General features: G+C 41.4%; 1 long non-coding RNA gene across 1 annotated transcript in view; it reads right to left on the reverse strand.

Moving 5' to 3' along the window:
* LOC113624926 (uncharacterized) overlaps window positions 1-14,906 on the reverse strand; it is a 40,006-nt gene that overhangs the window by 7,566 nt on the left and 17,534 nt on the right. Inside the window, exon 2 of the long non-coding RNA XR_003434516.1 lies at window positions 2,172-2,327. This is a non-coding gene — a long non-coding RNA (uncharacterized LOC113624926). The remainder of the gene's footprint in view (window positions 1-2,171; window positions 2,328-14,906) is intronic.

Here is a 14,906-nt window from a genome sequence, read left to right on the forward strand (position 1 = left end):
AAAAAAAAAAAAAAAAAAAAAAAAGGAATGGGGTTGAGATACGCGGAAGTGGAGAGAAAACTTGGGTGGGTGTGGCCTGGCCAAGGGAACTGGGCAGAGAGGGGCTCTGAGTCAAAAAGGGGAGAAGGGACCAGTCACAGGAGGCTAAAGAAGATTCTGTGAAATGAAGATGAAAATGCCTGCTTCTTAGTGGCTGGATAATGAGGAACAAATGATATAGTGTATGCAAAGTGCTTTGTGGAATAAATGCTCCTCTGTGCCCCAGAGCACTTGGTGCTTCACCATATGTATGATAACAATGTCAACGTGTCTATTTCCCCCTGAAGACTCTTAGTTCATTGTGGTGGGGAATTTTTTTTCTGCCCAACTTCCTCCTGCCATTGAGGAAGTGCCTCTCCTTCATCCCAAGTGGTGCAGGTGGGACTGTCAATTTCAGTATCCTGTGAACCATAGGGCTGAGTCCCTGAGCCATGCTTGACCAATCAATGTGCTCCAGCTCTTTGTCCAGAGGGACTGGTCCAAGGTGTAGGTTGGGGGCGGGGGAAGGGGGAATGGCATGTGACCCAACCAAGGCCAATCAGAGTCCTTCCATGTAACTTGATCTATGGATGCTGGAAAAGACATGTTTCTTTCTTTTGAATGATGAGCTCTAAGAATATTAGCATGGCATTACAATTTATTCATTCAACGAGTATTTATTGAAGGCCTAAATATCAGTCAGGGTTGGAAGGGTCTGATCATGAGAACATATACCTCTCTAGGTATTTTAAACAGAAAGAATTGAATATAGGGAAGTGACTATACAGTGTTAGAACAGCTGAGAGCAAAAAAAAAAAAAAGGTGTATCAATTAATCTAGAGCATAGAAACTGCTGGAAGAAGCTGCCATCCCTAAAACTGGAAGAACAGGACAGAAGTGGTGTTACCAAGAGTCCAGACCTCGGAGAAAGAGAGCTTAGGCTGATGCTTTGAGCCATAGAGGTTTCCAAAGGTGACTGGTGTTAAGATCATGGTGGGGGCACTGCATGCTGGTACCTGGACCATTTTGTAGATATAGGCTTTAAGGAAAATGTCCCACCTGCCAGTGCTATAAATACCAAAGGCACCTGTTGCTCTCTACACCTGCTGCAGGGATGCTAATGGAAGTCCAAAGCAGGAGAAGAGCCTCTTCTCTGCTTCTGTCTTATTGACAATCTCCCACCAGTGCCTAATTGACAGAGCCTATCTGAAAGCCTGCTGGCAAGAGAGTCTGGGGAATGTGGTTGCAGGGTCCAAGCCGCTCTAAAATACACAGCAGACTCCCCAGTACATGTCCACTGTAAGTAACCATCATCACCAGGGCTGCCACCAAGGCCCAAAGCACAGACAGGACAATGGACCACGGCATGCTGATCATGTGCTGAGATACCCTTCAACCACGGATCTGACTACGTGACAACCTTCCCAAGCAGTTCCTCTGTGCTGGCTGCCACAGATTTCACCAGCTATACCTCCCCAGGGCTTGTGGGAGCCATACTGAGAAAGGAATCTTTTTTTTTTCAGGACTTTGCAACTACTAAAATAAATTACCCAGTCTCAAAACCAGGATACCCACCCACTTCCTGAATAAAATATTGCACTTGCTTAGGATGGAGAAGGTCGGTGGTGCTGGGTGGTAATGAAAGTGTGTGATGTGATGCATTAGCTCACGTGGGGTTCCTTTAGGGTTTCTGTACATAAAGACAGCAGTGATTTGAGGTTATTCTAGGCCAGAGAAGATCTGGCTTAACTGAAGTGCTGCTAAATCCTGCTCATTCCCGGCTGTTCTGGTCCCAAGGTAACTTGAAACTTGTTTCCCTAGGGTAACTGGGGTAGCGCCTAATAAACCAGATTAACACACTCTAAATGGAACTTTTTCCTTACCCAGCCAAGGGTAAAGTGGCCAGTTTCCTAATCCCACCCAATACCTGTTATAGGTTAACTTGATTTGGCACGTGCCTAGGGGAGCCTGGAGATGAGGCCCATGCCGGCTTTAATAAGGTGAGCAGTGTGTGCCCTGGGAAGCAGTGTGGTCACTAGGCAAGGGCTGAGGCCAAGGAGTAAGGTTTCTACTGCACATTAACTCACCGTAGACCACTGAACTCTCAGCCTCAGGATCATGTGAAATGGGGGCGGGGTGGTTGCATTAAATACCTTCAGTCCAAGCAAAGCACCCAGGACTACCAGCCACCCATCAGGGACGTCCACTCTGGGGAAAATCTTCACTGAGGCTCTTTTGACAGTGATTTTTCTGATGGTTCCATGTCTTCTGCATCTTCTTATAGCAGATGTTGCTCCTGAGTGTGGCATCTGTGGAATATTAAAAAACAGAAGTGGCACAGTGACTCACAATTTAATATTTGCGTTGTGATTATCTATGACAGCCATCTTTTGAATCCTCTGATATTAACATGCTCAACCTCTCCCAATTCACATTTCATAACCTCCCACACACACATCCATTCATGAATGGGACTTCATTATTAAGAATTTCATTTCTCATAATGGATTTTATTTTCTAATTTAGGCTCCATGGGCAATGCACTGAAATGACATGATTTATTTTTTCCAGTTTGCTGGCTCATCCTGCCTGTGTACTAATTTTATGGCAGGACGAACTTCTGCTCCTTTACCAGCCTCTTCCCGAAAGAGGAAAAACTGTAGCCCTAACACCTTCAAAACAAACAACAACAAAAAACACCCTCAGACTGTAGAGGCAAACCTTTCGCTTAGAATGAAAGGCTCACACTTGTTCAAAATGCTATTATCCCACCCATGAGCTATTGAAGATGGACTGAAGAAAATGTCAGACAAATAACTGTTCTGGTAGAAAATGGAGCAGACTGATTAATTCTTAATTCGTATCCATGTAGAGTAAACATCCTTGTACAGTAAACATCTAAGCATGGTCTTAACAGACATTAGATTCTGCATTAAACATATCTACTCATATTGGAGGTCTCTCCTATTGGCAATGAAATTTATATGGAAATACATACTATTTGTTGCATAATACATGTGCATGTTTATTTTCCAGAGCTCAGAAAGATTGCAAAAAGAGGGAAAATTAATACTACTGAGTGTACAATGTTCATAGCAGCATTATTTACAATAGCCAAGATATGGAAGCAACCTAAGTGTCCATGAACAGACGAACAGATAAAGAAAATGTGGGGTACACACACACACACACACACACACACACACACAATGGACTATTAGTCAGCTATAAGAAAAAGAATGAAATTTTGCCATTTGCAACATCATGGATGGACTTGGAGGGTATTATGTTTAGTGAAATAAGTCAAAGACAAATACTGTATGGTATCACTTATATGTGGAACTAAAAACTAAAACAAACTAGTGAATATAACAAAAAAGAAACAGACTTACAGATATAGAGAGCAAACCAGTGGTCACCAGGGAGGGGGGAGATGGAGTAGAGGAGGGGCAGGAGAAGGGTAGGGAATTAAGAGGTACAAACTTCTATGTATAAAATAAATAAGCTACAAGGATATATTGTACAACATGGGAATATAGCCGATATGTTATAATAATTATAAATGGGGTATAACTTTTAAAAATTGTGACTCACTATGTTGTACACCTGAAACTTCTATAATATTGTACATCAACTATACCTCAATACAAAAAAAACTTACTGAGTATATTTGCTTCCTGTGGCTGCTGTAACAATTTGCCACAAACTTGGTGGCTTAAAACAACAGAAATCTATTCTCTCACAGTGCTGGAGGCCAGACGTCTGAAATCAGCATTAGTAGGCCAAAGTCAAGGTGTTGGCAGGGCTGCACGACTTTCAAAGGCCCTAGGGAAGAATCCATTCCTTGTCGCTTCCAACTCCTTGTCAGCGTTCCTTGGCTTGTGGATACATCTCCAAATCTCTCTTTGCCATATCTTCACCTTCTTCTCTCTGAAATCTCTCTCTGGCCCCCTCTTGTGAATATACACATGATTGCATTTATTTTTTAAATTAATTTTAAAAGTTATTTTTAATTTATTTTTATGATTATTATTATTTTTGGCTGCGTTGGGTCTTCATTGCTGCGTGCAGGCTTTCTCTAGTTGCAGCGAGCAGGGGCTACTCTTTGTTGTGGTGCGTGGGCTTCTCACTGCGGTGGCTGCTCTTGTTGCAGAGCACAGGCTCTAGGCTCGCGGGCTCCAGTAGTTGTGGCACGTGGGCTCAGGAGTCATGGCTCGCAGGCTCTAGAATGCAGGCTCAGTAGCTGTGGCACACAGGCTTAGTGGCTCCGCAGCATGTGGGATCTTCCCGGACCAGGACTTGAACCCATGTCCCCTGCATTGGCAGTCGGATTCTATTTTTTTTTTTTTTTTTTTTTCATTACGCGGGCCTCTCACTGTTGTGGCCTCTCCCGTTGCGGAGCACAGGCTCCGGACACACAGGCTAAATGGCCATGGTTCACGGGCCTAGCCGCTCCGTGGCACATAGGATCCTCCCGGACTGGGGCACGAACCCGTGTCCCCTGCACCAGAAGGCGGACTCTCAACCACTGCGCCACCAGGGAAGCCCAGCAGTTGGATTCTTAACCACTGTGCCACCAGGGAAGTCCCCACATGATTGCGTTGAGGGCCCACTTGGATAATTCAGGATACTCTCCCTACCTCAAGATCCTAAATCACATTCACAAAGTCCACCCAAAACACATGGTTTTTTTGTTTGTTTGTTTGTTTTTGCTATATAAGGTAATATTCACAGATTCCAGGGATTAGGACATGGATATCTTTTGGAGGGCCATTTTCAGCCTACTACACTGAGCATTTAGTCTGTACCATTTCCTACTTGTATCTATATACCTGCACCTCCTCCCACAAGCCCTCTATGAGGAACATGCGGTAGGAAAAAACCATGGCTGGGAATTAGGAAGCTTAAGTTCTTTAACTTACCAGCATGGGTACCTCCTTATCTGTGTCCAGGGCAGACATTGCTAATTGATCACAGCATTAGTTTTTGCTGAACCCCTAGACCTTACCTCAGAACCCTCAATATGGTGGTCCAGGAAGTTAATGTGAATAGAAGCCTACTTGTCACCTTTACGTTAAACACTCAATTTCCTCCTGTGTAAAATAGGAATACTTCCTGCACATCTTCCTCCTAAGGACAGTGTAAGGATCAAATGACATAATGGATGGGAAAGCACTTTATGAACACTTAAAACAGGTGACTAAAGAAGATATGTCCTCAACAGGAACCCATGGGAAGACTGTCGAGGAGACCCCTGTCTAAAACTGTAGAGGGCTCTCAGTGCGAGGGCATTGTGAAGGTCAGGTTCAGGGAGTGAGCGTAGGTCTGAAACCTAGAAGATCATTCTTCTCTTTATTTCATCCAATAACATAACAAGCAAACACAGCCTACACATTCAGTAAGGATACCTTAAAGATAACATCACTAAGCATGTACATTTTGCTCTACTGCTTGCTTGGCTCCCAATAGCCATCTGGTATGTGTCAGCCTGAAGTCAGGACTGTACACTTACCAGGTCTCCAGGAACCACCAACTCTGTTCAAATTATATCAACCCTTCAACCACTACTGAAAATGCATCCCTCTAGTCAGTCTTCCCTGGTATAACAGGAAGTGCTCTTTCCCAACTGCACATGCATTTTTGTCACTTTGCACATGCATTTCAAGGTTCCTGTAGACAGGAACAGGGACAACTCATCCCTGCCTCCACAGATGTTTCATGGGCTCTTGCCAAAAAGCCTTTACGTGAATACTTTAAATCCCTCTTCAAGACTTCAAAGTGTCTCCTCTTTTTTTCCCACTTTAGGAATCAGAAGGCTATCTATCCCTCAATATTTCAGTGACTGCTTTGCGTGACAGCTCCATCTGGGGTGCCTTTATTGGGATCTGGTTCTAGGCTTGGCTCTGCTACAGACCAGGTGTGTGATCTTGACACGCTCTGAGCCTTAGCTTGCTCCTCTATAAAATGAGAAGAGGGTTGAACACCTGTCCTCCCTGCCTCTCCTGGTCGTTGGCGATGACTCACAACATGGGCTTGGTTGCATACAGACTGGTTCAAATCCCAGCTTATTCACACTCTTGCTGTGTGACCTTGGGAAAGCTGCTAAACTTTGCTGAGACAGTTTTTTCACCTGTAAAATGGAAATGCCTACCTTCTGGGACTGTCAGTAGGGATAATACATGTATAATTCTTAGCACAGTACCCGGCATCTAGTATGTGCTCACTACCTGTGAGCGAGAGTTTATTTTAAAGGAACTGCTTTAGTTAAAAGAAATGGTATTATCAAACGAGGTGCAGCCAGGCAGGACAGAGGTGGCTGGGACCAGACAGAGAGTCTAGCAGCAGGCAGGTTCAGGAAGGGGGATCTTGCGGTCTGAAGTTCAAGATCAGGCAGGTTGTGTTGAAATAAACCTAATGTTCATCATTGGCACACACAATGGAATTGTCCTAGACATTCGCAACCCTCTCCCTCTTCCCCTCACCCTCCACTCCAGTCTCCAGCTGTTTCTGGACCCAGCTTGATAGGAATCAAGAATATGGGCAATGTGGTTATTGAGTTCAAGGTGAAGACCCTAACTGTGGTAGCAAACAAGGACTTGTTCTTAGAAGCTAAACAGGACCCAGGTTGTAAGCACAGAAGTCCAAGGTCAGCTCCTTCCCTGCACTAAGGCAGCAATTCCCTGGTGAGAGTCAGGCTGTAACATGTCCAGCCGTATGTAAGGCAAGGCAGGCCGAGATAAACGCTCTAACACAGGATAATGCTATTTTATAGATGAAGAAACTGAGGCTCAGAGAGGTTAAATGACTTGCCTAAAGGTCACACAACCTGTAAATGACAGAGCTACCCATCAGAGCCAGGTCTTTGAGGACCTCATTCTTGGTGCTCTCTGCTACTTAATGCTGTCCTGAGATTCCACGAAAAAAAAAGGTAGTCCCACACCACTTCCTCCCCTCCCCGAGCATTTTCTGTTTCTAATGGATTCACCATTTTGGTACCACTGTTCAGCCCACTTGGCATCTCTATGGGGAAGCTTCATCTCACACCCTTCAAACATTTTCCTCCTGAGAGTTTTTTTTTATTGCTCACTGGGAGGCTGGGTGAGGAGGGGAGCGGCTATGGGACCAATAGGAAAATCTGGGGGTTACATTACTGGAGGTATATAAGTTGGTACACATTTTCTGGAGAGTTGGTAGCAATGCCTATCAAAATCTTAATAATGTGGATATGCTTTGATGCAGCAAGTTCTTTTTTTGTTTTAAGATCTTTTTTGATGTGGACCATTTTTAAAGTCTTTATTGAATTTGTTACAGTATTGCTTCTGTTTTATGTTTTGGTTTTTTGGCGGCGGGGCACGTGGGATCTCAGCTCCCCAACCAGGGATCAAATCCACACTCCCTGCACTGCAAGGGAAAGTCTTAACCACTGGACCACCATGGAAGTCCCTGATGCAGCAATTTCACTACTAGAAATTTATCCTGAGGAAATAATCAAACAAGTATATAAAAATACAAACAAGTGCAGGGCTTCCCTGGTGGCGCAGTGGTTAAGAGTCCGCCTGCCAATGCAGGGGACACGGGTTTGAGCCCTGGTCCGGGAAGATCCCACATGCCATGGAGCAACTAAGCCTGTGCGCCACAACTACTGAGCCTGCACTCTAGAGCCCAGGAACTAAAACTACTGAGCCCGCGAGCCACAACTGCTGAAACCCACGCACCTAGAGCCTGTGCTCCGCAACGAGAAGCCACCACAATGAAAAGCCCTCGCACCACAACAAAGAGTAGCCCCTGCTCACAGCAACTAGAGAAAGCCCACGCAGCCAAAAATAAATAAATAAATTAATTAATTTTTAAAAATACAAACAAGAGCAAAGAAAAAGAAAACAAAGTCTACAAGGTCTTAGTAAGGGATTAGGTAAAGATGGCATATCCATACAATGGAATACTATGCAATCACTCAAAGTGATGATGTCAGACTATATTTATTGTCATGTAAACAGGTTAACCCCAAAAGTGGGCCATATGGATTTCAAACTTTGTAAATAGATTATATTAATGTCTGTTGTGTGTGTGTGTTTGCTTACAGTGTCAGCTCTCCTAATTGACATCCAACCACCTAGGGGACTCATCATTTGAGTCAACCCTCCCTTTCCACCTGGAAAACCTCCAGGGCCGCTGCTCAGGCCCACTGAAGGTTCTGGATGGAAGGCTGTGTACCTTTGTGCCCAGCCACCTGTGCTCCCGCCAGACAGCTCATGTGTTTAGCAGGAGTTAGTTTTACAGTTCTCTAGCCTCTTTATTCCAATTTACTTATTATTATATTCATAGTTAAATATTATATAAATTAGAAAAAATGAGTAAAAACAGAGAAACGTATTTTTAAAAACTAAGTTGAATTCTTTGAAGAATTCAATTGCTCTTGTAGTGAGGGAGCTATAATGGGTTGGGGGAGGGGGATAATTGTAAAGGTTCAAGATTTTGCTCTCAGAATGCTTCATAAATGTTTTTAAGTTTTCTTTCTTCTTCAAAGAAGCCAATACAAGAATTTGGAGACAAAATATTATGGTGACTATATGAGAAAGATAAACGTGAATTCCCTTCAGCAGAGCAACAAGTGACATAAAAGGCTATATTAAAACATCGATATATTTTAAACAAAATAAAAAATTTAAAGTACATATATATATATATATATACACAGTTTGATATTATTATCATTTCTTATTTAAACTATGTTTTTTTCTTAACCCACTAAGCACAGTCCCACTACTATCAGATAAAAAGCCTTCTGCTACATAGGTCTAGAAAAAGGAAGGATATAGTGATATTTCTGGAAGGATACAGTGAGATTATGGTTGATTTTTACTTCTTTGTACCTTTCTGCACTTTTAAAAATAAGAATGTCTATTACTTTTATAATCAGGAAATATCACAAAGCCATCATGATCTTGGGAAAGAAAAACAGAAAGAGAAACTTCAGGATGAAGGGAACGACATGCTGATGCTTGCAGGTGCCCCAGGCAGACCCTGTCTGTCTCCCCTGAAGACTGGAACTGTTTGGATTATTTTGTTACAAATCCTAATGGTGATAATGAGTTTGGCTCCTTGGTTTCGCCCCATCCTGAGGGTCAGGTTGACGTCAGCACTCAGACATCTCAATACACTTAATTATCAGGGGAAGGGGGCTCGGGACTCAGGCAAGCAGGTCTCAGGAGGAGAGACGGACCTTCCTGGGTGATGCAAGCCAAGGAGCCCATGAGTAAGCCAGATCAGAGTCTGGAGGCTAACCAGTGGGGGCAGTTCTGAACACCTCAGGTTACTCTCATTCACAGAGGTTACAGCAAGTAGTTAAAGGTCACACACCAGCAGATGCAGCCTTGCACAAAGATGGGCTGAACTTCCTGTATAAATAAAACCACAATCTTTATTTTTTAAATAAATATATTCTTCCCATCAAAACTGTAAAATATTCATGCTTGACTTATAGAAATATTTGTTGAAAACAAACTTCCGACTATAATAACTAATTCTAAAATCATAATAAAGTTGTTCAAAGTCTGGCATTAAAAAAAAAACATTGGAAACAAAAATCTGTTCTTATTCCAATGTCTTCCCACAATACACTCTGTTTCAATGCTAGAAACGCTGGGACCATTGGTCAGAGAAAAGGCAAACCTGACAGGGTTGAAGTCCTGCCCTTGGCAACAGGATTATTAATTGTGCAAGGACGTTCTGGGGAGATGGAGTTTAGCAGCAGCTCAAAGAGGACTTAGGACTCTTCTTAGAATGATAGTCCGGGCAGGGGGTCATGTATGAAAGCAAATGGGAGGCACTGCACACGGTCTAGCTCTGACTGGCACAGAGACACTGGGCTTAAGGAACAGAGTCGGGCTGGAGCACAGACAAGTGCAATGGAGCAGAGATGAGGAGGATTCCACCTTCCCTTCCAGTTTGCCATCAAGAGCAATGGCTGGCAGCTCTCAGTTTGGGATTAGAGCCCCAACTGCAATCCCATTCCAGGCACTATTTGGCGAATTAACTTCACTCTAATGCTGAGTGATGGGCTTTGGAGTCAGCCAGACCTGGACGCACATGCTGGCTCTACCACATACGCGTTCTTAAACACAGATCTTTTTTAAACCAATTCAAAATAGAGGGCATGTTGGAGGGCATTCGTGCTAAAATTCAATCAATATTTCCCTCATTTTACATAACTGATATGTCCCAGCAAGGTGACTGCAAAGCAAGTGCTGGGTTAAATGCATGAGAGGCACATTTCTCTCTCTACCTCTCTCTCTCTCTCTCTCCCCACCCCTCACCATATTCACACACGCAAATCAGTGTAACCCACAAGACTCAAACAGAAGAAGCATCACTTTTTACATTTTTCTAAATCAACGCAAATCCTGCTAGGCCTCCACTTGCGTGGTTGGCAGAGCCAGGAGATTCAATCTCGGTCATTTTGAGGTCTACTCCCCGTCCCTGTGATTGTACATGAAGTGATTAATTTCTCAATAACTCAAAGTCTTTATTTATTTATTTAACATCTTTATTGGAGTATCATTGCTTTACAATTGTGTGTTAGTTTCTGCTTTATAACAAAGTGAATCAGCTATACATATATATATATATATATCCCCATATCTCCTCCCTCTTGCGTCTCCCTCCCTCCCACCCTCCCTATCCCACCCCTCTAGGTGGTCACAAAGCACCGAGCTGATCTCCCTGTACGATGCGGCTGCTTCCCACTAGCTATTTATTTTACATTTGGTAGTGTATATATCTCCATGCCACTCTCTCACTTCGTCCCAGCTTACACTTCCCCCTCCCCGTGTCTTCAAGTCCATTCTCTAGGTCTGCATCTTTATTCCTATCCTGACCCTAGGTTCTTAAGAACCACGTTTTTTTTTTTTAGATTCCATATATATCTGTTAGCATACGGTATTTCTTTTTCTCTTTCTGACTTGCTTCACTCTGTATGACAGACTCTAGGTCCATCCACCTCATTACAAATAACTCAATTTCGTTTCTTTTTATGGCTGAGTAATATTCCATTGTATATATGTGCCACATCTTACTTATCCATTCATCTGTTGATGGACACTTAGGCTGCTTCCATGTCCTGGCTATTGTAAATAGAGCTTCAGTGAACATTTTGGTACATGACTCTTTTTGAATTTTGGTTTTCTCGGGGTATATGCCCAGTAGTGGGATTGCTGGGTCATAAGGTAGTTCTGTTTTTAGTTTTTTAAGGAACCTCCATACTGTTCTCCATAGTAGCTGTATCAATTTACATTCCCACCAACAGCACAAGAAGGTTCCCTATTCTCCACACCCTCTCCAGCATTTATTGTTTGTAGATTTTTTGATGATGGCCATTCTGACCGGTGTGAGGTGATACCTCATTGTGGTTTTGATTTGCATTTCTCTAATGATTAGTGATGTTGAGGATTCTTTCATGTGTTTGTTGGCAATCTGTATATCTTCTTCGGGGAAATGTCTATTTAGGTCTTCTGCCCATTTTGGGATTGGGTTTTTTGTTTTCTTGATATTGAGCTGCATGAGCTGCTTGTAAATTTTGAAGATTAATCCTTTGTCAGATGCTTCATTTGCAAATATTTTATCCCATTCTGAGGGTTGTCCTTTCATCTTGTAATAGATATGGTTTCCTTTGCTGTGCAAAAGGTTTTAAGCTTCATTAGGTCCCATTTTTAAATCTTTGCTTTTATTTCCATTTCTCTAGGAGGTGGGTCAAAAAGGATCTTGCTGTGATTTATGTCATAGAGTATTCTGCCTATGTTTTCCTCTAAGAGTTTTATAGTGTCTGGCCTTACATATAGGTCTTTAATCCATTTTGAGTTTATTTTTGTGAATGGTGTTAGGGAGTGTTCTAATTTAACTCTTTTACATGTAGCTGTCCAGTTTTCCCAGCATCACTTATTAAAGTGGCTATCTTCTCTCCATTGTATATTCTTGCCTACTGTATCAAAAATAAGGTGACCATATGTGTGTGGGTTTATCTCTGGGCTTTCTATCCTGTTCCATTGATCTATATTTCTGTTTTTGTGCCAGTACCATACTGTCTTGATTACTGTAGCTTTGTAGTATAGTCTGAAGTCAGGGCACCTGATTCCTCCAGCTCCGTTTTTCTTTCTCAAGATTGCTTTGGCTATTCAGGGTCTTTTGTGTTTCCATACAAATTGTGAAATTTTTTGTTCTAGTTCTGTGAAAAATGTCATTGGTAGTTTGATAGGGATTGCATTGACTCTGTAGATTGCTTTGGGGAGTATAGTCATTTTCACAATGTTGATTCTTCCAAACCAAGAACATGTTTGTATTGTCTTTAATTTCTTTAATCAGTGTCTTATAGTTTTCTGCATACAGGTCTTTTGCTCCTTAGGTAGGTTTATTCCTAGGTATTTTATTCTTTTTGTTGCAATGGTAAATGGGAGGGTTTCCTTAAGTTCTCTTTCAGATTCTTTATCATTAGTGTATTGGAATGCAAGAGATTTCTGTGCATTAATTTTGTATCCTGCTACTTTACCAAATTTCCTGAATAGCTCTAGTAGTTTTCTAGTAGCATCTTTAGGATTCTCTATGTATAGTATCATGTCATCTGCAAACAGTGATAGCTTAATTCTTAATTTCCTATTTAGATTCTTTTATTGCTTTTTCTTTTCTGATTGCTGTGGCTAAAACTTCCAAAACTATGTTGAATAACACTGGTGAGAGTGGACAACCTTGTATTGTTCCTGATCTTAGAGGAAATGGTTTCAGTTTTTCACCATTGAGAACGATGCTGGCTGTGGGCTTTTCATATGTGGCCTTTATTATGTTGAGGTAGGTTCCCTCTATGCCTACTTTCTGGAGAGTGTTTTATCATAAAAGGGTGTTGAATTTTGTCAAAAGCTTCTGTGTCTATTGAGTTGATCATATGATTTTTATCCTTCAATTTGTTAATATGGTGTATCACACTGATTGATTTGCATATATTGAAGAATCCTTGCATTCCTGGGATAAACCCCACTTGATCATGGTGTATGATCCTTTTAATGTGTTGTTGGATTCTGTTTGCTAGTATTTTGTTGAGGATTTTTTCATGTATATTCATCAGTGACATTGGCCTGTAGTTTTCTTTTTTTGTTACATCTTTGCTGGTTTTGGTCTCAGGGTGATGGTGGCCTCGTAGAATGAGTTTGGGAGTGTTCCTCCCTCTGCTATATTTTGGAAGAGTTTGAGAAGGATAGGTGTTAACTCTTCTCTAAATGGTTGATAGAATTTGCCTGTGAAGCCATCTGGTCCTGGGCTTTTGTTTGTTCGAAGATTTTTAATCACTGTGTCAATTTCAGTGCTTGTGACTGGTCTGTTTATATTTTCTATTTCTTCCTGTTTCAGTCTCAGAAGGTTGTGCTTTCTAAGAATTTTTCCATTTCTTCCTGGTTGTGCATTTTATTGGCATATAGTTGCTTGTAGTAATGTCTTATGATCCTTTGTATTCCTGCAGTGTCAGTTGTTACTTCTCCTTTTTTTCTAATTCTACTGATTTGAGTCTTCTCCCTTTTTTTCTTGATGAATGTGACTAATGGTTTATTAATTTCGTTTATCTTCTCAAAGAACCAGCTTTTAGTTTTATTGATCTTTGCTATTGTTTCCTTCATTTCTTTCATTTATTTCTGATCTGGTCTTTATGATTTCTTTGCTTCTGCTAACACTGGGGGTTTTTTGTTCTTCTTTCTCTAATTGCTCTAGGTGTAAGTTTAGGTTGTTTATTTGAGATGTTTGTTTCTTGAGGTAGGATTGTATTGCTATAAACTTCCCTCTTAGAACTGCTTTTGCTGCATCCCATAGGTTTTGGGTCGTCGTGTCTCCATTGTCATTTGTTTCTAGGTATTTTTTTATTTCCTCTTTGATTTATTCAGTGATCTCTCGGTTATTAAGTAGTGCATTGTTTAGCCTTCATGTGTTTGTATTTTTCACAGAGTTTTTTCCTGTAATTGATACCTAGTCTCTTAGCACTGTAGTCAGAAAAAATACTTGATATGATTTCAATTTTCTTAAATTTCCCGAGGCTTGATTTGTGACCCAAGATATGACCTATCCTGGAGAATGTTCCATGAGCACTTGAGAAGAAAGTGTATTGTTGCTTTTCGATGGAATGTCCTATAAATATCAATTACGTCCATCTTGTTTAATGTATCATTTAAAGCTTGTGTTTCCTTATTTATTTTCATTTTGGATGATCTGTCCATCGGTGAAACTGGGGTGTTAAAGTCCCCTACTATGATTGTGTTACTGTCAATTTCCCCTTTTATGGCTGTTTGCATTTGCCTTATGTATCAAGCTGCTCCTATGTTGGGTGCATAAATATTTACAATTGTTATATCTTCTTGGATTGATCCCTTGACCATTATGTAGTGTTCTTCTTTGTCTCTTGTAATAGTCTTTATTTTAAAGTCTATTTTGTCTGATATGAGAATTGCTACTCCAGCTTTCTTTTGATTTTCATTTGCATGGAATATCTTTTTCCATCCCCTCACTTTCAGTCTGTATGTGTCCCTAGGTCTGACGTGGGTTCTCTTGTAGATAGCATATATATGGGTCTTGTTTTTGTATCCATTCAGCCAGTCTATGTATTTTGGTTGGAGCATTTAATCCATTTACGTTTAAGGTAGTTATCGACATGTATGTTCCTATTACCATTTTAATTGTTTTAGGTTTATTATTGTAGGTCTTTTCCTTCTCTTGTGTTTCCTGCCTAGAGAAGTTCCTTTAGCATTTGTTGTAAAGCTGGTTTGGTGGTGCTGAGTTCTCCTAGCTTTTGCTTGTCTGTAAAGTTTTTAATTTCTCTGTCGAATCTGAAAGAGATCCTTGCTGGGTGGAGTAATCTTGGT

The sequence above is a fragment of the Aethalodelphis obliquidens genome, unplaced genomic scaffold (genome assembly GCF_003676395.1).
Source record: "Aethalodelphis obliquidens isolate GAN/ISIS:26980383/991018 unplaced genomic scaffold, ASM367639v1 scaffold14, whole genome shotgun sequence".
Lineage (NCBI taxonomy): Eukaryota > Metazoa > Chordata > Mammalia > Artiodactyla > Delphinidae > Aethalodelphis > Aethalodelphis obliquidens.